The sequence below is a fragment of the Heterocephalus glaber genome, unplaced genomic scaffold (assembly GCF_053883595.1).
Source record: "Heterocephalus glaber isolate CG9 unplaced genomic scaffold, H.glaber_assembly_v1.0 deba00001761, whole genome shotgun sequence".
In the NCBI taxonomy this organism is placed as follows: Eukaryota; Metazoa; Chordata; class Mammalia; order Rodentia; family Bathyergidae; genus Heterocephalus; species Heterocephalus glaber.
Genome location: NW_028258458.1, coordinates 4,439,542 through 4,461,522, shown reverse-complemented (window position 1 = coordinate 4,461,522; position 21,981 = coordinate 4,439,542). Strand labels below are relative to the sequence as shown.

The window sequence follows — 21,981 nt, the reverse complement described above, 5'->3', positions numbered from 1 at the left end:
CAGCATGGGGCTCTGCTGCCCCTGTGGCCTCACCGGCAGCACCCAGGCAGGGAAGGTCAGGGTGCCTTCCTTTTGTTGTCGGGAGAGGCTGGCCAAGGTGGTGACCCCCAGCAGAATCAGGGTGCCCAGGGCCAGAGTGCCCTGCCGTCCCCACTGCTCTGGGCTCTGCGGCACATTGGGGACCTCGGCCAGTCACGGTGTAGCACAGTTGGGGTGTGGTTGGTGGGGCCAGCCTGCGCTAGGGGTCGGGACACTGTAGCACCCCCTGGGAGGCCTGTGCCCACTGCTACTCCCCGGGGTCACAGCATGACTTGCACTCCCCCTGCTGGCCCGTGTGCCACTGTGTCCTCCTGGGCCCAGGTCCGAGCATGCCAGTGTCCACCCTCCTGTGGCCACTTGTCTGAACCAGGCTCCTCCATACACAGGACACGGCATCTCCTGAGGCATGACCAGGCTGCCTGGAGCCCACCTACACAGCCTTGGTCCCCACACCTCAGGGACTGCGGTCACCATGAGGGCTCAGACATCCCCTGGTGTCCATGCTAGCTCGCTGAGTCCTCTCCCCATCAGCACCTTGGAAAGTGCAGGGCTTCCTGGGTGCAGAGTCCCAGCCGAGGCGGACCTCTTTCAGGCCACCTCCCAGACCAGGAGAATGGGGACACTGGTATGCAAATGACCACATGGAAGCCAGAAGAGTGGCTCATAGTGTGGGCAGCCAGGAAGGGAGTAAGCCAGGATCGGCACCATGGACTCCTGGGCACTGGGAACAGCTCACCTCCTCTGTGATGAGGGGGTGGTACAGCAGCCCAGAAGCCTCCTCCTGGGTGCTGGGAGTGGCTCATTTCCTCCGCGCTGGGGGGACAGTGGTACAGCAGCCCAGAAGCCTCCTCTGCAGTGCTGGGAGCAGCTCACCTCCTCTGCTCTGGGGGTGACATTGGTATGGTGGATCAGAAGTCTCCTCTTGGGTACTGGGAGCAGCTCACCTCCTCTGCACTGGGGGTGGGGGTGGGGAGTGGCGGTGGTACAGTAGCCTGAAAGCCTCCTCCTGGGCACTGGGAGTGGCTCACCTCCTCTGAGCTGGGGTGGTGGTGGTTCGATGGACTAGAAGCCTCCTCCTGGGTGCTAGGAGTGGCTCACTTCCTCTGCTCTGGAGTTTGCAGTGGTACAGTGGGATGGAAGCCTACTCTTGGCCTCTGGGAGTGGCTTACCTCCTCTACACTGGGGGTGATGGTGGTACTGCAGATTGGAAGCCTCCAACTGGGCATTGGGAGTGGCTCACCTCCTCAGCCCTGGGGGGGGGGTGGTTTGGTGGCCCAGAAGCCTCCTCCTGGGTGCTGGGAGCAGCTCACCTCCTCTGCTCTTTGGGGGGGTGGGGTACAGAGGCCCAGAAGCCTCCTCCTGGGTGCTGGGAGCAGCTCACCTCCTCTAAGCTGGGGGGCATGGGGGTACAGTGGTCCAGAAGCCTTCTCCTGGGTGCTGGGAGCAGCTCACCTCCTCTGTGCTGGCAGGGTGGTTGTACGGTGGCCCAGAAGCCTCCTCCTAAGTGCTAGGAGTGTCTCACCTCCTCTGTTCTGGGTGGAGTGTTGGTATGCCAGTCCGGATGCCTCCTCCTGGGTGCTGGGAGTGGCTCACCTCCTCGGCACTGAGGGGGGTAGTAGTATGGTGGCCAGCTGCCATCCAGGAGACAGTGAGACTAACACCTTTTCAGTCACAGAGAAATGAAAACTGTAAAATCACAACACACACTGCTAAAATCCAGAAGATGGGACCCGACGCTCTCTAAGCTGCGGCTACCGGCCTGGTGAGACAAGACAAGCAGCTTGAAGCTCCTGCGGCCGTCCCGGGCCCCACCCATGGCACAGTGAGGTCCGCTTAGCTGCCCAGGGGCCTCCAATACTCAGCCCCCCTGCCATGCGCCACCTACCTTCTGGCTTTTCTGCTACCTGGTCCCACTACAGAGGCACAGGAGATTATAAAGACCCTTGTCCTGAGCGTCACAAGATAGAGCAGAAGTTAGTAACAGAAAGAGGGCTTCTCAGCCTCCTCAAAGAAAACTGAAGCTCAGCAGAAAAGTAAAGAGAATCTCTACAATAAAGGCACATCAGACCACTGTACTTGGCCTGGTGCTGGCTTGCTGAGACTCATTGACTCCTATATGCACAGGGATTCCTATGTTGCTACTGTGACAGCAGAGACATACCCTGAAGGAGGCCCATAATTTCTACTGCTATTTGCAAAAAAGAAAATAAAATTTTTTCTTATCTTTAATTCTTAATTTTTACTTTTTTTCTACTCTTCAAAGTTTTACTTTTCTTTCTTTTACCTTTTCTTTCTCTCTGACTCATTTTCTCATTGTTCCACATTGCTCCTCATCTCCCCATTTGTTCCTTTCTGCACTGAATTCAGATTTCTCCCTTACTGTTCTTTTCTTCTCTTTTTCCTTCTCTTGATTATCATTAGGTTTAAAGGAAAGTAAATTTGGTCTAGCCTCCCTGTTGCTGTTAGGTGATACTATTCACATCTTTGTTCTTTCATTCTACCATTTTCTCTTGCCTTTAACAACTTCTTAGAGTTTGTGTGATCTTTCTGTGTCTTCTGGCCTCACCGCTAATCTTACCTGTTCTTTCTACCTGTCCCTCCCTCCCCAACTCCTTTTAACTCCCCACCCTGAAGGGGAAAGATGCTATACTGAAGACTTTATTCATTATAAACTTATGTTGGGTTGGTCTTCAGTTTTAATTTAATTCACATAGTTCAAGGTGATAGATTAATAACTACCACAAATTGTCATTTTCTAAGCTGTGCTTGATGCTATGGTATTGCTGACTATGTCATTTGGGCTAACATGTTGTGATTGATCTAATTAGTTCTCCTTCCTGGTATAAGAAAAATATAATAGCTTCAGAGTCATTAGAGTCTCAAAGCCCAAACACAAGCTATATCTTGAAGACACCTCTGAAAAGCAACCATTCCACAAGGGTTTTAAACACAAGCAACAAAGATACCTACATTAAGCAATCTTGAAATATTAACCCAGGAATTAAATCAAGGACAGTACCAAAAACAAAAATGAGAAGACACTTAAGTAAGGCACAAATGCAGGCTTCCACACCACAAAAAGGAATTTCTGGGGGAAATGAGGTGGAAAAGACTGATAAGCAACCACTTGGACACCCGGAACTGATAGCACAGGAAGTAACAAAGAAGATGCATGAGGCTCTAGAAAATTTCAAAACAGAAATGATCTCCCAGATAAATACAGACATGGTGAGCAGAGTGAAAGACATGATTAGAAGCTCAAGAACAGAAACATTAGAAAATAGATGAGATCAGAAACATGCTGGAAGCCATGGATGCCCAGCATAAGAAAGAAATGGAAAACATGATCGCCCAACATAAGAAAGAAATGGAATCCATGAAACAGATTCAAACAGATATTCAGGAGATTAAAAACTCCATTGAAAGCATGCAGAGCAGACTAAGAGAATCTGAAGACAGAATATCAGATATAGAAGACAGGATTGCGGTGAAGGACCATGAAAACAGAGATTTCTTAAAGATAGTAAGGGACTATGAGAAATCAATCCAACAGCTGCTAGATGATGCAAAGAAGAATAACATAGGACTCATAGGAGTCTACAAAAAAAGAGGAGAAAGTACAATGGACATAAAAAAAACTGTTCACAGAAGTAATAGTAGAAAACTTCCCAGACCGAGGTAGAGAATTGGACGTACAGATAAGTGAGGCATATAGAACTCCATCCAGCCATGACCAAAAAAAATCTACACCTAGACATATAATACTCAAGATCCCAGAAACCCAATAGAAGAACAAAATTCTACGGGAACTTAGAGAAAAGAAACAAATCACCTACAAAGGAAAGCCCATCAGAATCATGGCAGATTTCTCAACACAAACCCTCAAATCAAGGAGAGCCTGGAGTGAAGTATTTCAAGCCCTAAAAGAAAATAACTTCCAACCTAGACTGTTGTATCTGGCAAAATTATCTTTCAAAATCAATGGGGAAATTAGATACTTCCATGACAAAGAACACCGGAGAAATTTTACGAACACCAAACCAGCACTCCAAACAATTTTAAGCAATATCCTAGAAAAAGACAATGAAGGTCACAACTCCTTGAGGCCCAGCAGAGAGAAGGCACCACACAAGGTAACACTAAAATGAAAGGGGGAAAATAAGAAATAAAAGAGCCAACAAGAGTAAAACATCATGACAAGGATGAGTCAATACCTATCAGTTATAACTATCAATGTTAATGGCCTCAATTCACCAATCAAAAGAAATAGACTGGCAGAATGGATTAAGAAGCAAAACCCAGCAATATGCTGTATACAAGAAATACACCTAACTCAAAAGGAAATCCATAGACTGAAAGTAAAAGGATGGAAAACAGTTCTCCATGCGACAGGAACCCAGAAAAAAGCAGGAGTAGCAATTTTATTTGCAGACAAAGCAGATTTCAAACAAAAACTAAGTAAGAGTGACAAAGATGGTTACTACATCCTTGTGAAAGGAACAATCCAAGAGGAAGAGATGACAATCCTAAATATATATGCACCAAATACGAATGCCCCCAACTATACAAAACAAATATTAATGGACATGAAAAACCAAATAAGCACTAATACAATTGTAGTGGGGGAACTCAACACCCCTCTATCACAAATAGACAGGTGAACTAGAAACAAAATTAACAATGAAATTCTAGAATTAAATGAAGCTACTGAACAAATGGACTTAATAGATGTTTACAGAGTGTTCTACCCCACAAAATCAGAATACACATTCTTTTCAGCTGCACACTGGTCATTCTCCAATATAGATCACATGCCAGCTCATAGGACATATCTAAGTAAATGTAAAAGAATCAAAGTTATCCCCTGTATATTATAAGATGATAGTGCAATACAATTGGAGATCAATAACATAAGAAACCACAAAACACCCACAAACATGGAAATTGAACAACACACTCCTGAACAACCGATGAGTGACAGAGGAAATTAAAGAAGAAATTAGATAGTTTCTACAAGTAAATGATAATGCCAGTACAACATACAGGAATCTGTGGAACACAATGAAGGCAGTTCTACGCAGGAAATTCATAGCAGTGAATGCCCATATTATGACAACACAGAGAACTCAGTTAAATAACTTACTGTAGAACCTCAAGCTCCTAGAAAAAGAAGAGCATAACAAACCCAAAGCTCATACAAGAAAGGAAATTATAAAGATCCGAGCAGAAATCAATGCAATGGAGACTACAAGAACAATATAAAAAAATCAATGAATCAAAGAGTTGGTTTTTTGAAAGAATAAATAAAATCAATAAACCTTTAGCCAACCTTATCCAAAAAAGTAAAGGCTCAAATCCATGCAATTAAGAATGAAAAAGTTGAAGCCACAACAAATCCAGCAGAAATCCAGAGAATCATCAATACCTACTCTGAGAACCTATACTCTAATAAAATGGAAAACACAGAAGAAATGGACAGATTCCTAGATACATATGAATTGCCAAAATTAAATGAAGAAGATATAGAAATTCTAAACACCCCAATTACAATGAGTGAAATTGAAAATGTAGTAAAAAACTTACCAACAAAGAAAAGCCCAGGTACTGATGGCTTCACTGCTGAATTCTACAAGACATTTAAAGAAGAACTATCACCATTACTCTTTAAACTCATCAAGGAAATTGAAAGGGAACCAAGGCTTCCAAATTCATTCCTGGAAGCAAGTGTTACTTTGATTCCAAAACCAGGGAAAGACTCAAACCAAAAAGAGAACTACAGGGCAATCTCAAAAATGAACATAGAAGCAAAAATCCTCAACAAGATACTGGTAAAAAGAATAGAGAGTGTCAGCAGGAAGATCATACACCCTGACCAAGTCGGATTTATCCCAGGGATGCAAGGATGTTTCAACATCCATAAATCAATAAATGTAATACACTACATTAACAGAGTCAAGGACAAAAAACCACATGATCATCTCAATAGATGCAGAAAAAGCATTTGACAAAATCCAACACCCATTCATGATACAAACGCTAGAGAAAATTGGAATAAGAGGTCTTTATCTCAACCTGATTAAGGCTATCTATGAAAAACCAACAGCCAACATCATACTAAATGGTCAAAAACTGAAAACTTTCAAGCTAAAATCAGGAACAAGACAAGGATGCCACTATCACCACTCCTGTTCAATATTGTTCTGGAAATATTAGCCATAGCAATTAGAAAAGAGAAGAAATAAAAGGAATAAAGATAGGAAAGGAAGAAGTGAAACTGTCATTATTTGCTGATGATATGATACTTTACATAGAAGACCCAAAATAACTCTGTCAAAAGCCTTCTAGACCTAATTGACAGATTCAGTAGAGTAGCTGGATACAAGGTCAACACTCAAAAAACAATAGCCTTCTTATACGCAAATAGCAGACCCATTGAGAGAGAAATTAGGGAAATAATTCCTTTTACAATAGCATCCAAAAAAATGAAATATCTAGGAATCAACCTAACAAAGGAAGCAAAAGACCTCTACACTGAAAACTACAGCACACTGAAGAAGGAGATTGAAGAGGATATAAGAAAATGGAAAGATATCCCTTGTTCCTGGGTAGGAAGAACCAATATAGTGAAAATGGCCATACTTCCAAAATTACTATATAGATTCAATGCAATGCCAATTGAAATTCCAACAATATACTTCACAGAACTCGAGAAGACAATCCAAAAATTCTGGAGCCAGAAGAGGCCAAGAATAGCAAAAGCAATTCTAAGCAACAGAGACATGGCAGGAGGTATCACAATCCCCAACCTGAAACTATACTACAAAGCTACTGTGATAAAAACAGCATGGTACTGGCAAAGAAACAGACCTGAAGATCAGTGGAATAGATTAGAAGATAACAGAAACAATTCCAGACATATTTAGCTACCTCGTCTTTGACAAAGGAGCCAACTATACTCACTGGAGAAAAGATAGCCTTTTTAATAAATGGTGTTGGAAAAACTGGACTTCAACTTGCCAAAAATTAAAACTAGACCTCTATCTTTCACCAAGCACTAAACTAAAATCAAAGTGGATTAAAGATCTAAATATTAAAGTAGAAACACCAAACTTACTGGAAGGTAAGTTAGGTAGAACTCTCAAAGATACTGGCATAGGAAAAGATTTTATGAACAAATCCTCAGTAGCACAGGAACTTGCACAAAGAATCAACAATTGGGATCTCATCTTATTAAAAAGCTTCTGCACTGCAAGAGAAACCACTAACAGAGCTAAGAGACAACCTACAATGTAGAAAAAATTACCAGCTGTTCTTCAAAGGTCTACTATCTAGAATATATAAAGAACTCAAAAAAATCAGACCCCAAAATATAAAAACTCAATCCAAAAATGGGCATCTGAAATGAACAGACATTTCTCAGACAAACAAGTAAAAGCAGAAAATACACGAAAAAATGTTCAACATCACTGGTGATTCAAGAGATGCAGATGAAAACAACACTGAGATTCCACCTCACCCCAGAAAGAATGGCTACTACCAAGAAATCAACCAATAACAAATGCTGGCAGGGGTGTGGGGAGAAAGGAATCCTTCTCCACTGTTGTGGGAGTGTAGACTGGTGCAACCACTGTGGAAATCAATATGGAGATATCGCAAAAAATTTGGATTAGAAGTTCCATTTGGCCAGGTATCCCTCTCCTGAGTATCTTTCCAAAAGAATCATACCACAGCGATATATGTGCACCTATGTTTATATCAGCAGTTTGTAATAGCCAAAACTTGGAAACAGCCCAAATGCCCATCAACTGGAGACTGGATCAAGAAGATGTGGTTTTTCTATAAAATGGAGTACTACTCAGCCCTAAAGAACAAGAAACTAGAGACATTTATAGCTAAATGGATGCACATTGAGGCAATACACTTAAGTGAACTAAATAGGACACACACGTGCAATAAAATAGTTCCTGTGGTGTGAAACACTAAAAGTGTAAATAAGGTTCAAATGGTATAATTGATAATGTGAAATCAGAAGAAAAGGTCTAAAGGAGTGGGGGTCATAGGAAGGGTAGGGAAAAGAAAAAATATGAGAAAAGGAAAAATGGAAACAAAGTCTCTGTAAATAGGGAAGGGTGGAGGGGGTGAAGGGAGGGCAGAGAAATGGGGAAAAATAAGAACGAAGATAAGTCATGTAAAGGTACAAGATGCCAATGATGAATGTAACTGTATTTATATCTAAAATGTACCAATAAACGTAATTGAAAAGAACTGCAATCAGTAATCTGAAAAATATGAACAAGACAGGGAATAAAAAGAAGTCAGGTGTAACAGCAAAACTCACTGTGCAAATGAGAAATATTTGCAAAGACTGTTGATATTTTAATTCTGAGAAAGAGTCACTATATGGCCCATGCTGGCCATCCAATTTTGATCCTGTTGATCAGCCTCTGGAATGCTGGCATTACATGAGCTTACTGTACCTCTGCACCCGGCTGATCGACGATATTTTAAGTTGAAAAGTATACTTAAATTATCATTTAATGAACTTTAGATAACAGATATAAATTCTTCGTAATATGTAAAATTGCAAACATGGTATATGAATAAGAGGGACTGTGGAAAATCCAACAAGTTGGCAAGCAACTCAAGTGGCAAACAAAAAACTTCCCTTCATAGATTCATCTTGCAGTGGGATTACAGGTGCTTCCATGAAACTTCACCATAATAGATCAAGATGAGATATGTACATACACCAACTCCCCGTGAATATATTTGTTATGTACATAAAATACATACTAATGCAATGGTGGCACATGCCTGTCACCACAGCAACCCAGGAGGCTGAAATGAGATCAAAACTTTACTAGTCTGGGAAACACAGTGAGATCTGGTCTCAAATTTTTAAAGTATTAAAAGATGTGGAGAATGCATTCCAGAGAAAAAGTGCTGAGCTCAATCTTCTGTACAATAAAAACATCAACCATCAAATCTGTTGTATCCTGGAGAAATCCCTTTCTACCACGTTTAGATGATGATAGCCACCAGTTTCTAAGTCAAACAAGCTCAGACAGTTTCCTCATTCCCATTTTTCCCTCAAAAACAATTAGGGATGAGTGTGTAGGCACACACTTCTAGTCTCAGTACTCAGGAGGCTGAGTCAGGAGCAGAGCCACAAGTTGGAGCCAATCCTGGGCTACATAGTAAGTTCTAGGCCAGGCTGGATTACATGGTAGAACTCTCCCTCAAAAAGCAAAGAAAACTGATTAGGTTACCTAATTAGAAGTAATATAAGACACATTTATCTAAATTTTACAAAGTCTTCTTTCTTAGTGCCTGTGATGTTTGACCACTCTCAGACTGAGCCAGCACACAACTCCCTTATAGCCACACTAGAAAAAAACATGACCTCAGGGGAAGACCCTGTCTGCTGTAGGGGGGATTTTACCACCATCACCATTTCCTCTTCTCCCACCTTCTTTCTCCTTCCATTTGCTGCTCCCTGCACAGAAAAGTCCTTTATCACTAACCACCCATATGGCTGCAGAGCTCACATTTCAGGCTTTACTCTACTACAATATTCCTTTAATACAAAGTCCACCTCAATCAGCATTTTACTTCTCAAAACAGTGTGTACGGTCCAAGGTCTACAGCAATTATTTGAGGTGCTATCCCTCTTTTCCTACTCCTGCAGAATCACACGTGCGGGTAGTGATTCCCACGCTGTGGCTAACAGGCAGCTCCTTCTGGAAGTGGCCCTTAGCAGGCACACTCTCCCCTGCCCTTGCTCAGGCACTAACATCCACTTCTCTCAGCATTCTGAGCTCCGTGGGAAGGCCTCACTTAAGTGGTCTGTCTGTTAGTGGATGCGCCACCTGACTCTAAGATGACCACTGTCTTTGCATTCCTGTGTATGTAACACAGGTGTCCCTGCATGCTTCGCCAAAACATCGAACATTTCTTTCTGTTTTTGTTCTTTTCTTCCGTATTTTGTTTTGTGTTTGTTTGTTTGTTTGTTTGACTCATGGTCTCACAATGTACTTCGGGCTGGCCTTGATCTCTCCAGGTAGCCCAGGGTGGGCTCCAACTCGCAGCGAACTGCCTCGGCCTCCCTCCCGGAGTGCCGCGATTACAGGTGTGCATGCCCGGGTGATCCTTTCTTCCAATTCTCACGGCGTTGATCATCTCACTCATCCCGAGTTTAGCAATGCGGGCACGTACTGGAATCGGGGCAATTTACTGTCGAAGCAGAGAAGCGCTGGCCTGAGGGGCTACAGGGCGGCTCGGAGCCCGCGTAGCCCAGGTCCGCTCCGCCCCGCACACCGCAGGCCCACCCGACTCCCGCCGGCCCCGGGGTCTCCCGCACCCCGCTCCGGCGGAGCCACTGCCGCGCCCACCGCTCCGCCAGACCCGCCCGCCCCCAGCTTCAGCACCCGACCAGCAACGTCACCATGGCGCTGCTTGAGGCTTCCGGGTCCTCCGCGGCACGCGGGCGGAGGGCGTCCCGGCCCGGCGAGCGTCCACATCCGCCGCTCTCCACTGCGCCCGGAGCTGCGCTTTGGCGCCAGGAAACGGGGCCCGCCCCCGGGCCACCTGATTGGACCGGTCACACAGCCTCCCCTCAAAGCTGATTGGCTGCCGCCCTACCGCCCGCCCTCTGAGCTGAGAGTGACAGCAGAAGCGAGTACTTTCCCGAGCGCTAGGAGCTCGAAAGGGATGCTATGAACCAGAGACTTCGCGACCAGCTTGTCTGCCAGGATGCCGACCTGTCCTGCCCTGCATTGAGGGGGAGTTTACTCCTGCCTTTGCAGAGCGGCCTCCGTCTCTTTTGTTTTTAAGATAGCGTGTTGCCATGTAGTTTAGTCTGATCTTGAACTCACCACGTATCTCTGGCTGGTCCTGAACTCTCTGCGATCCTCCTGCATCACCCTCTCCAGGGCTGGGTTTAGAGGGATGCACCACCGCGCCGGGTACTCCAGTCTTCTTACTGCACTCGGTGGACGCTTCCTGTGTGTTGCTCTTGCAAATGCGGTCACCAGTCTGCTGAGCCAGTTCCAGAGTTAGCTCACCACGGAGAAATCACTGAGAGGGCGGCACAAGTCCAGGCAAGGCCAGGACAGAACGAAGAGAGGGGGCCTGCTGCCGTGAGAGGAGAGAAGTTAGGAATAAGGTTTCGTGGACAGGCTTTTGAAAGGGTCGCCGAAGAAGGGGGCACACACGGATGTTCAGGCAGCAAGCCTTTATTAGGGGCGGCAGTCTGCAGCCTGCCGGGACTGACTCACAGAAGGGAGGTCAGCCGCAGTATGGGCTGAACTGGAGGCTTACATGGGATTTTGCAGGTGGGAGAGTGACATGAAGTTAAGGGAAGATCCTCTTGGCAAAGAGTCGCACATTCAAGTTTACTAATCTTGTAGGCCCAGCAGGCTGTGGCCGAAGGGAATGAGAGGTCATTCCCGAGATAGTTTGTGCTGCTGACTCTGGTCCAAGAAGAGGTCACGCCCCTTGTCATACTTCCCATAGCTACAATCCTGCTTGTCTTGCCTTGGTTCCCTTGAGGGAATAGTTCAAGGATGGGAACGTCCTGAGAAGTGTCTCAGCCCGTTTCTGTAGAGATTAGATTATATTCATAGAGAAGAGAACAGTAAACAACACCTGCTGTTTATGCATTCACCTTAAATAACCGCTGTAAGTACTATATAAGAGATGCATGAACCAAGAATAAACGTCCTGTTTTTCTTCAGGATCCCCTGTGTCCCGCTTTTGTTTCTTTGCGGCCCTTCACTCTCGGCCCCTATCTTCTCGAGGCCGATAGACAGGAGAGCACTAGTACATTGGTGTGGGTGGGTGATTGGTTGGGGCTGGGGCGTGTAGCAACAGGTTTCGGCTCGGGGGATGGAGTCACCGTTTTCGGGAAGCCCCTGTCTTACGGGAACATCTGGCCACGAAACCAGTGGGGCAGAAAGTCCTTAACTAGGCAGAGAGTCACTAACAAAGGGAGGTCATGCCTTAGTTACGCGCAAGTTCCCTGCTCTCTGTGGCCAGAGTGGGGCAGGGGGAAAAGGGAGAGGAGGGGCTTGCTTTGTGGGGGCTCCAACTCTAACAGCTTTCTCGTGCTGTAGCTCTTGATTTACTCATTCTAAGCCAAGGAAATACATGCCAGAGAGAGGCGTAGGATTGCTGAATAAACACACTTTCTGGTGTTGAGGCAGGGAAACCAAAGGACTTCAGCCTGTAAGCTCACTGTGCCCTGTAGTTCCCTCCTCAAAAGTTGCAACTATCTGTCTTTAACACATTAATATTGCTAGAAGGAAATATTATCCGGAGTTGTAGGGAACAGGGAAAGAGAACGTTACTAGAACCTCTGCAGTGAGTCCTAGTCTCCTGCAAACCGTGGCAGCACAAGGCGAATTAACATATTACACAGGAAAGGCAGGAAAAATGAGACTTGGAGAAGAAGCTGAGCTTTGGGCCTGATCAGTGCTGCTCTCGGCAGCAAAGACAAAGACCCCTAGCTTGCACCACTTTTTATTCAGTACCTCGGGAGAAACAAAGTGTAACACAAGACTGGGGGGCAGTGGAAATCCAAGAGCAATGAGAAACTATGCAGATGAAGATTTGGTTCCTCCCAGGATGTCTCCCGCTGGTGTGCTCTTGCCCAGGAACATCAGAGCATCACGGGATCATTGAGGTCTCAGTTGTGATCCGAGGCCAAAATGGAATTGTGTCTTGAAATGCCATAGCTGGCCTGTAGGCAGGAGAACTAGGCCTAATCAAATGATTTTTCCCTAAAATTATGAAGCATTGCTCCCAACACAGAGTCATGTGACGCTCTTGATCAATATCTTGTCTGGCATGAGAAGTGCGTAGGACCTTAGTGAAGCCCACTCCTGGTGCACCTGGTGGAGTCATGGAGGTGAGACATCAGGGACCTTATCTTCTACCTCCCTTTTCCTCTCTGGCACCTGGTTTGCTCTGTGGTTCCTGTTTCTCATGTAGCAGGATTTTTTCTTTCTTCATTTCCTTCCACTATGGTATTTGTCCAGTGGAGTCAAGTAACAAGTTAAAAGAATCCTATTATATTTAAGTCTTGTATGTGAGGTATTTTGTACTTACAACAAAAAAATTAGTAAAATTTACAGTAGGTGTCTCAACAAAATAAACTGCCAAATGCATCAACCCTTTCTTTAGGACCTCTATATGAATGAGTTATCTCTATGAATGCTCTTCAGAGATCTTCATAGGAACATGTTTCAGTGTGACTCCAGCAGCTATGCACATCAAGACCACTTCCAGGGAAAGCACCATGGTAAGCAGTAAGAACCTCTGAGAGGACAAAACCCCCAGTCCAATTGGCACATGTCACCTGCTTTCCACTGCTCTGCAGCCTGTGGCTGTCACCACTCCTAGAGCTGTTCTGAGCAGCTGGTGGCTGAAAGGGTCACCGAAAAGGAGGAAGGGGCACACAAATGTTCAAGCCAGCTTTATTGGGGTGGCAGTCTGCAGCCTGCCGGGCTGACACAAAAGGGAGACCAGCAGCAGCTTGAGCTGAGCTGGAGGCTTATATGGGGTCTTTGCATGTGGAAGAGCACGTTGTCCGTTGGTGGGGGTGGGTGATTGCGGTTAGGCCATATAGTAGTGAATTCTGGCTGGAGGACGGAGAAACAGGCTCCAGGAAGTCCCTATCTTAAGGGAACATTTGGTCCTGAAAACTGGTGGGGCAGAGAAGCCCCTAACTCGGTAGGAGGTCATTAACTAGGAGGGGTCAAGCCTTGGTTACGCAGAAAGTCCCTGTTGGCCGCTGTTGGGAAGGGGGAGGGAGCTTGCTCTGTGGGGGCTTTGGAATTCCTAACAGTGGCGACACACCAAAGAGATCCGCAGCCCGTGAGGCCCCAGGGGGATGGTCTTGACCCTTCTGCTTTAGGCTCAACGTACATCTCTGGTTCAAGTCACCGAATTTAAAGCTCTGCTCCCCTCTACAATTTATTCATGGGCTTTATACCAATACTGATGAGTTATGAGATAAATTTAAACCAGGAGCAACTTTGTTTTCCTTCTGTGCTTGTTAATGAAGAAGAAAAAGGCAATTCTAGGTTTCTGTATGTGGATTCAAAACATGTAAGAATTATTACTTATTGAAAAACATAAATACCAAAAAAAAAAAGAAAAACATAAATACCATGAACGTATATCCCTATGACAAACGTATAAAAAACAGCTAACGGAATGTGAATTGTCCATTGTATTGTCCTGTGTATTGGTTCCCTCATCATCCCAGCTGGATATTGTCATGAGGTGCTCCGTGCCCAGGGATTTTCATATTCTGTTTACCTTTCTAGAACAAACTCTTGATCCTCTCCCGGCACTATAGACCCACCTATTTCTCTAGTCAAATCCTAATCATTTATTAGTACCTCTCCCTTTCAAATAAGTGTACCTTCCTTACGGTTTAATCTTCTGGATGTTCAACTGCATTCCTCTAATTGTTTAATTCAAATTGTGTTATGTTGAATATAGTGATATTTTAGGTGAACTCTAGGGACAAATTTACTGTGGGTCTTCTGCACAGCCTGTCACATCACAGGAACTATGAAAGCACCCAGAATATTACATCATTGGATCATAGTTTAGGAATTCTAATACAAGAAATTCAATGCCCCTCGAAAGGTCTTACATGAAACTTGTGATTTGTACGACAGTAAGATCATTAGTGGCTGTGGGGCTGTTATTAGTTTCTTGATGGAGAGTAGTCTGAAATCCAGAAAGACCACATAATACTTAAAAGATGGAGCTTGTAAAAATAATTTTTATTTATTTATTTATTTTTCTTTTTGGTACCGGGGATCAAACTTGGGTCCTTGCGCTTGCAAGGCAGAATAATTTTTATTTATAACTCACAAGTGGGATGAAAGGATAAGATGCATCCACTAGACCTGTACAGAGGAGAAAAGGGCTTGAGATTGAGTTCATAATCAAAACCAAAAGTCTAAACGGTCATGTCAATATACCATAAAATTGTTTACTTGTAATGAAAGCTCTCTTGTTCCTTATATAATATTTAGCATCATCTGTGGCCCAATGTCACAAGATACCAGTAAAATCCACTCCTCCTCTGTCTTGAGAAAAAAATCTGCAGACATGTCCACATAATGAAAGCCATTGACCTAGCAGCTACATCAGGCAGCTGAGCCAGCTGGATAACAAGACACAGAGTGGGAAAGATGTCCAGGCACCTTCCAAACCTGGAGGATTTTTTCATTTCTCCACTTCTACAACCCAAACCAGGGTGGGTAATTCTTCCCATGTTTTGAGCTCTGCCATTGCAGCTCAACTCTTTGTGGCCCATCCCACATGGTCTACATAACACAGATTATATTATGCTGCCTGTCTGGAGGCAAGATATTCGTCCATGAGTCTGCTCAGACAACATCAGTTCTGCCCCTTCTCTGTTTCCATGAAAAATATACTGAGTCATATATTTCCTATTTGAAAGGGCTGTGTTTCAGCGTCTCCAATGTATGTCTCAAACCCAACTCTAGATATTAATAACCATATAAACCACATATATATTGCTTTTTCCTATACATGAGAACTATGATAAAATTTATTTGATAAATTTTGGACAGGTAGAGATTAACAACACTACCTAATGCTGAACTACATGTATAATAAACAACGTGGTAGAGTCAATGTCATGTAAATGACAGTTCAGGTGGAGTGTCACCTTGATTGGCTTTGAGATCTACCCAGGAATAGTTGGTGTACACTTGTGGGCGTGTCTGCATGGGACATGGAGGTGACCTTGATGTCTCTAGCTGGTCACTTACCCCTTCCTCTCTGTTCGCCTGCTCTGCTTCCAGGCCACCATGAATGAAGAAGCTTTTTCTGCCACACACTTCCTCCATGATGTTGCCTCTTGGGCCAGCCATGGACTGAATCCCCAACAGACATGAGCTAAAACTTCCCCCTCCTTAGTTGTGGGTGTCAGATACTGCGTCTCCACAGTGAGAAAGCTCACTAATCACTTAGCCAGTAGAGTGAAGATTGATGTTTCTTTGTCTGGCATGTTGCTGACATGGATAATGTAAAAAGTACTTTACTTTTCAATAATCTCAAATTTATAATCATGTTAGGAAGTACCCTTCAGCTATCCACTCACCTTCTCCGGTGGGTATTGCTTTTCCAGATTTGCAAGTCTATGCGAAACACTGCCAGACACTCCTAGATGACCACCACAAAGCCCCCGTGTTAGTAATTAAGAGCTTCCATTTGAATAGCCAATCCTTAGGTCCCCTTCACTTACACTGTCTCTCTTGGATGAGACAAAAATCCTTTTTTTATTGGGATCCAGTTTTCTTTTCTGGAACTCATGGCCAGGACTCTTTCATTGCCATGACTTTGACAGATGTGGACAACATATCCCTTTTTGTTTGAATATATGCTTTCTTTTCTTTTGGGCATCTACCTAGGAATGGAAGGGTTGAGTAGTATAGTAAACCTATATACAGTTTTTTCAGGAAATGTGAAAGAATTTCACACAGGGGTTCCACCATGTGTAAGGTTTCCAGGTTCTCTGCATCCTTACCAACATTTGCTACATTCCATTAAATCATTGCTACATTTCTTTCATGGCTGAGATGTTAAGTATATTCGTGTTTTCATGTGGGAAGGATTGGGGTATTCATTTCGCATTCTGACTTTCTTGTATTTGTGTCAGTTGCCAGTCCTCAGCGTCAACACTCACTGAGATGATGGCCCACAGGACCACGGTCATTAAGAGCCTCGATGTCCTTTTTGGGTACAGTACCCATTGTTTATATGGTATGGTCATTTTTGCTGATTATGCTGAACAGTACAGTGCTGTAGTTTTATGTTCTGTTGTGCAATACAGTGCAGTATGTAGGAGTTATGCAAATGAAAGCAAAGTCATTAAGTTGGAGTTTGCTTTGACCATTTCTTTGTTCTGAATATATGTAGATACTACACTATGTACAGTTCCTCATTTAGTGACCAACACATTTAAAATCTAGTTGGAGGAATATAGCTTTGTAGTTAAATGAACAGTGCCTGTAACCTATTGCATCTTAGCTACGTTCACCAAGCATGTTGTGCAAATAATCACAGCGTTCATGAAAACACAAATGTCTTCATAGTATATACTATTTATAAAATGTCTGATACTGGTGAAAAATAAGTACCTGGCACTTTTTAGATATTGACTCCCCCCCCAAAAAAGCCACCTCATATGAGGTGGCTCATATGAGCCTTTTTTGCCACAAAATATTTTTTAAAATATGATTTGCTTGTTTCAATGCAAAGGGAGTGATTTGGAGCATGATCTTATGAGACCTGTTGATCACGTATAATACAGCCAGAACAGCTGTGATAAAAGGCCAGAAAAATGTATCAGTGCATTCTTTGTATTGGGCTCACTTTTAAGAACTATTTGTTTCCAACAATCCCTCAGGTTACAATGAAACTGATTCATTTGGAGTTAAATTCTCAGATATAAGCAAAGTCTTTAGAAGTGATGTTACCTTTGAAATATTTTGGTATGTAGAAATGTCTCACATCATATGGGATTCTTCTTCCATCAGCCTCCTGAGCATCTGGGATTACAGATGAGCACACTCTGGCTTTCACTACATTTTTAAAAAGAAAGCACCTGTTGTGTTTAATTGCCCTGTCTTTGCTGTTGATATAAAGACTGCAGTACTTAAAGAGGCCCCAGTATCAGGGACTCCCTCCCACCTGATCCCATTCCAGCAGCCCCACCAAACCAACATGTCCACTTCCACTGAATTATTCTAAATTATAGTCCTGGCAGGACAGAGGTAGGGGTGGGCCCAGGAGATGTACAGAACTATCTGGAAAAAGCCCAGGTCAGAGGCAGCATGCAGGGCAGATGTGGGCCTCCCTCCACCTGCAAGTTGAGCTGGTTTCCTGATGGGCTCCCAATGAATGCAGATTCCTAATTCTTGAGAAGCCAGGCATGTGATACCCTCCAAATTTGCTCAAAGCCAGGTGTTTTTCTCTTAGGAATCCCACAAAATTGCCAGGGCAGGGCTGAGTATCTGATACATTACTTTCTTTCTCTCTATACACAGTGAGGCAAGGAGGCCTGCTAACCTCATGGTATAGATGAGCAAACTGACTAACAAACACTATTCCTTTAAAACCACAGAGCTGATAAATGGGAGAGCTGGGGTTAAAACCTAGACATTGGCTGGAGGTGGTGCACACACCTGTAATCTCAGGTGTGAGATTACACCTTGGGACACTGAGGCAGGAGTGACTCTGAGGCCAGGCTGGTCTAGGTCGAGAGGCCCTGTCTTGAAAAACATCTGGCCATGTAGATCTACCTAGAAACCCCTGCCCAAGCAAACTACTTCTCCATAACAAGCCACATTTGCATTAATATGGCCACCCACCTCCTCCCAGGCCAGGAGCACACAGGACTGCCAAGGACCCGCTGCTCACCTCTATCCTTCCTATCTTGAGAGGCATTTATATCTAATGGTCATTACTTCTACTTAAAACCCAATCCATGCTTACTAAGTGGATTTGCAGATCCTGATGGAAGAGAAACCACAGTCAGTGTGAAGCCGGGCTGGCTTTTTCTCTTAAGAGAGCTCTACTCCATGCCAAGACATGACAGGGAATTTGTCTACATTGTACTTACAGTGCAGGCTATTAAGTTCACTGCCTAGTAAGACCTGGCTTCCTGAAACTACTCTTTGATTATGAAGACTCAACAGCAACCACTATTCTCTCTGATGTCTCTGTTAACATTTCAAATATTATCAGCCATGCCGTGTAGCTGCCTGTATGTTGGCTTCCACTGGGGCCACTGTACATCTAAACTGTGATCAGGTTTTGAAGCTGTTGATGCTTTTCCCAAGCAAAGGATGTTCATGAAGAGTAAAGAATTCATATTTCAAAAAATCAGTAAAAGAGGTGTTGGATTGGACAAATTCTTCTTAAAAACTTTCTTACTTTTTCCTAAAAAATTATTGTCACCATGGTGGAAGAAAAAAAGGCTGTTTTCCTAAGTTTTTTCTTAAGGGCTGTGGAAGGCTATAAGGACATAGTTGCAGAAAAAGAGACCAAGTAGAGGTATTTGATTGAGCCACCAACTGAAAAAACAGCTTGCCCAGAGCTGTATGAATTGGAACAGCATATGAAATAATTTAGATTTTTAAGAACTATGAGAGGTACCTTTTTTTAGGACAGAATTTTATGGCAACAACTAGCAAAGAGGTAAACTTGGTAGGCCCAGGTTTTGTACCAATGGTCTGAGGACACCCAGGTGAAAACATTACTAGTGAGTGTGTCTAATACCAAGCAGGGGCAGAGATCAGGAGACTTGGGAGGCCACCCACACCTTCTTAACTGGCTACTGTAAATAACAAGGTGAGCTATGCCTTGGAACCTGCACTTCTTGAGTTCTGAATTGTCTTCATGGGAGCTGCAGGACTGTGCACTTGAGTACCAGAGGAGCCCTACTTCCCGTGCAGCCTTGGGGTGGGGATGCCAGGCCAGGAACATGCATGCAGCATCTCCTCACACACTGGGCTGTGGAAGGATGCAAGCAGAGGCTCGGGAATGACAGACATCACCGCAGCACGCACAGAAGTCCGGCCACCTGGCCCTGGAGACCTGCCCCCAACCGAGGACCAGCAGACACATCCAGCCCTGCAGACCCCATCTCTGCTTGGCCTGCCAGGGACTCACTGGAGACAGAGGGCCCAACAGGCCCTGTCTGCAATAGCCAGGCCTCAGGACACTGGGGGTCTCGGCCCCCAGATGCCACCCACATGGCCAGCCCTGGGCCCACTGCTCACCTTCCATGTGATTGGCTGCATCAGCTGCTGGATGGGGCCTTCTAGCTTTGATTCTCCTCAGTTCCCAGCCTGTGGCAAGCTAGGTCCCCAAACTGTAAGACCTCCAGGCACACACACAGAGGTAGTGCTTTGATCTCATCTGAGCACAGATACAAATATCAGAGGTAAACTGTATTCTACATGTTCTGACACATTATCCAGGGACAGATTGCAAACAAACAAACAAAAACGCCCAAATCACTAAATGCATCAGTGAGGCTATTTCAAATTTGAAAAGCTACCTTCTGATAAACTCATAAGAGATACCATATTTCTTGCTGTTTCTTAAAGGGTTAGGGTTAGGGTCAGAGTAACAGCAAGTGGGTGACTGTGTAGAGATGTGAAATTGTGTCTCCTCAATGGAGCAAATCAGTACACAGAGGGCATATTCATTGCCAATTGAGACATAGTTCTTTGCTTGAATACCAATTTTTATCTCAGGTTTTTAAATAACATAGCTTACTAAAGCAAAACTTTAAAGAAAAGGAAAAACAAGTCTCCCCAACCCTAAGCAGTTCCTCCTCAGACTTCACCCCACCTTATGGCTGTTGTTAACTTTGTTCCTGTAAGATTTTATGACCTCTTGCTTCCATAAGATCTATTTTTTTCCCATCAAGATACGCTAAGTTGATGCCCTACCGAAGTCCTGAGTAGCACAGAACACGCCGAATCAGCCCGCTGCAGACAGGCAGGTCTGCCCACGCCCTACCGAAGTCCTGAGTCGCAGGGAAGACACTGAATCACCCCGCTGCAGACAGGCAGCCACCTGATTCCACACTACAAAGACGCAGAGGGCACCAGACCACCAGACCAAGGTACTGAGTCCCACGGTTCCCAGCCCAGAGGGAGGGGCTTCTGAGCCATCATCCCACTGCTCCTGGTCCAGAGGAAGGGGTTTCCTGGCCACCATCCCTCCGGCTGCTTCCAGCCCACAGGAAAGGGCTTTAGGGTCACCATCCCTACCGCTGCTCCCGGCCCCTGCCCCACCTCATCCAGCTCAGAGGAGGTAATCTGTGCAGGCGCTAACAGCCCCCTGCCCCACTTGAAATGAGAAAACACATAAATAAGTCTCAAAACCAGACTTCCAGGTCACCTACAGCAGCCCCAAAGGGAAATGAGATGAAACACTCTGATACTCAACTACCTGGACCCACTGAACTGGCAACAAAAGGGGATCTGGAAAAAATGAAATCAGAAATAATTTCTCAGATAACAGGAGAAACTGTGCCCCTAGTGCAAGACATGGTTAATAAATCTAGAGAGGAGCTGAGGAACATGATGGAATCCCAACATAAGAAACAAATGGAATCCATAAAACAGATGCAAATAGATTTCCAGGACATGAAAAACTCCACTGAAAGTCTACACAGCAGAATGAGCCAATGTGAGGACAGAATTTCAGATATAGAAGATAAGATTGCAATTAGTGACCAGGAAAAGAAAAATTGCTTCAAAATTATAAGGGAACATGAGAAATCAATCCAGCAGCTGCTAGATGATGCAAAAAAGAATAACATAAGACTGATTGGGCTCAATGAAGAAACAGGAGAGAGTGCAGATGACATAAAAAAACCTCTTCACAGAAATAATGGCAGAAAACTTCCCAAGCAGGGGAAAAGAGCTTGACATACAGATAAGTGAGGCATATAGGACTCCAAATAGCCTTGATCAAAAAAAATCTACACATAGGCATACAATTGTTAAGATTCCAGAAACACAACAGAAGAACAAAGTTATACAAGCAGTCAGAGAAAAGAAACAAATCACATACAAAGGAAAGCCCATCAGAATCACAGCACACTTCTCAACACAAACCATCAAGGCAAGAAGAGCTTGGAGTGACATATTCCAAGCCCTAAAAGAAAACAGCCTCCAACCCAGATTGATGTACCCTGCAAAACTATCTTTCAAAATGGATGGAGAAATAAGATACTTTCATGACAAAGAGCACCTTAGGAACTTCGTGAATACCAAACCAGCACTCCAAAGAATTTTACACAATAGCCTAGGAACAGACATTGAGGATCACAACCCCAGGAAGCAAAGCAGAATGAACCCATCTGGCATG

General features: G+C 44.3%; 1 long non-coding RNA gene across 5 annotated transcripts in view; it reads right to left on the bottom strand.

Annotated features, from left to right (window-relative positions):
* LOC147821149 (uncharacterized) overlaps positions 1–21,244 on the bottom strand; it is a 28,369-nt gene extending 7,125 nt beyond the window's left edge. Inside the window, exons 1-6 of one of the 5 annotated variants that reach the window (XR_015447644.1) lie at positions 19,875–21,244; positions 17,568–17,672; positions 16,334–16,495; positions 10,484–16,251; positions 1,492–10,272; positions 776–922 (exon numbers count right to left, since the gene is read on the bottom strand). This is a non-coding gene — a long non-coding RNA (uncharacterized LOC147821149). The other 4 variants (XR_015447640.1, XR_015447641.1, XR_015447643.1 and 1 more) reach the window with 4 other exon arrangements.
* Positions 21,245–21,981: the final 737 nt, after the last annotated feature.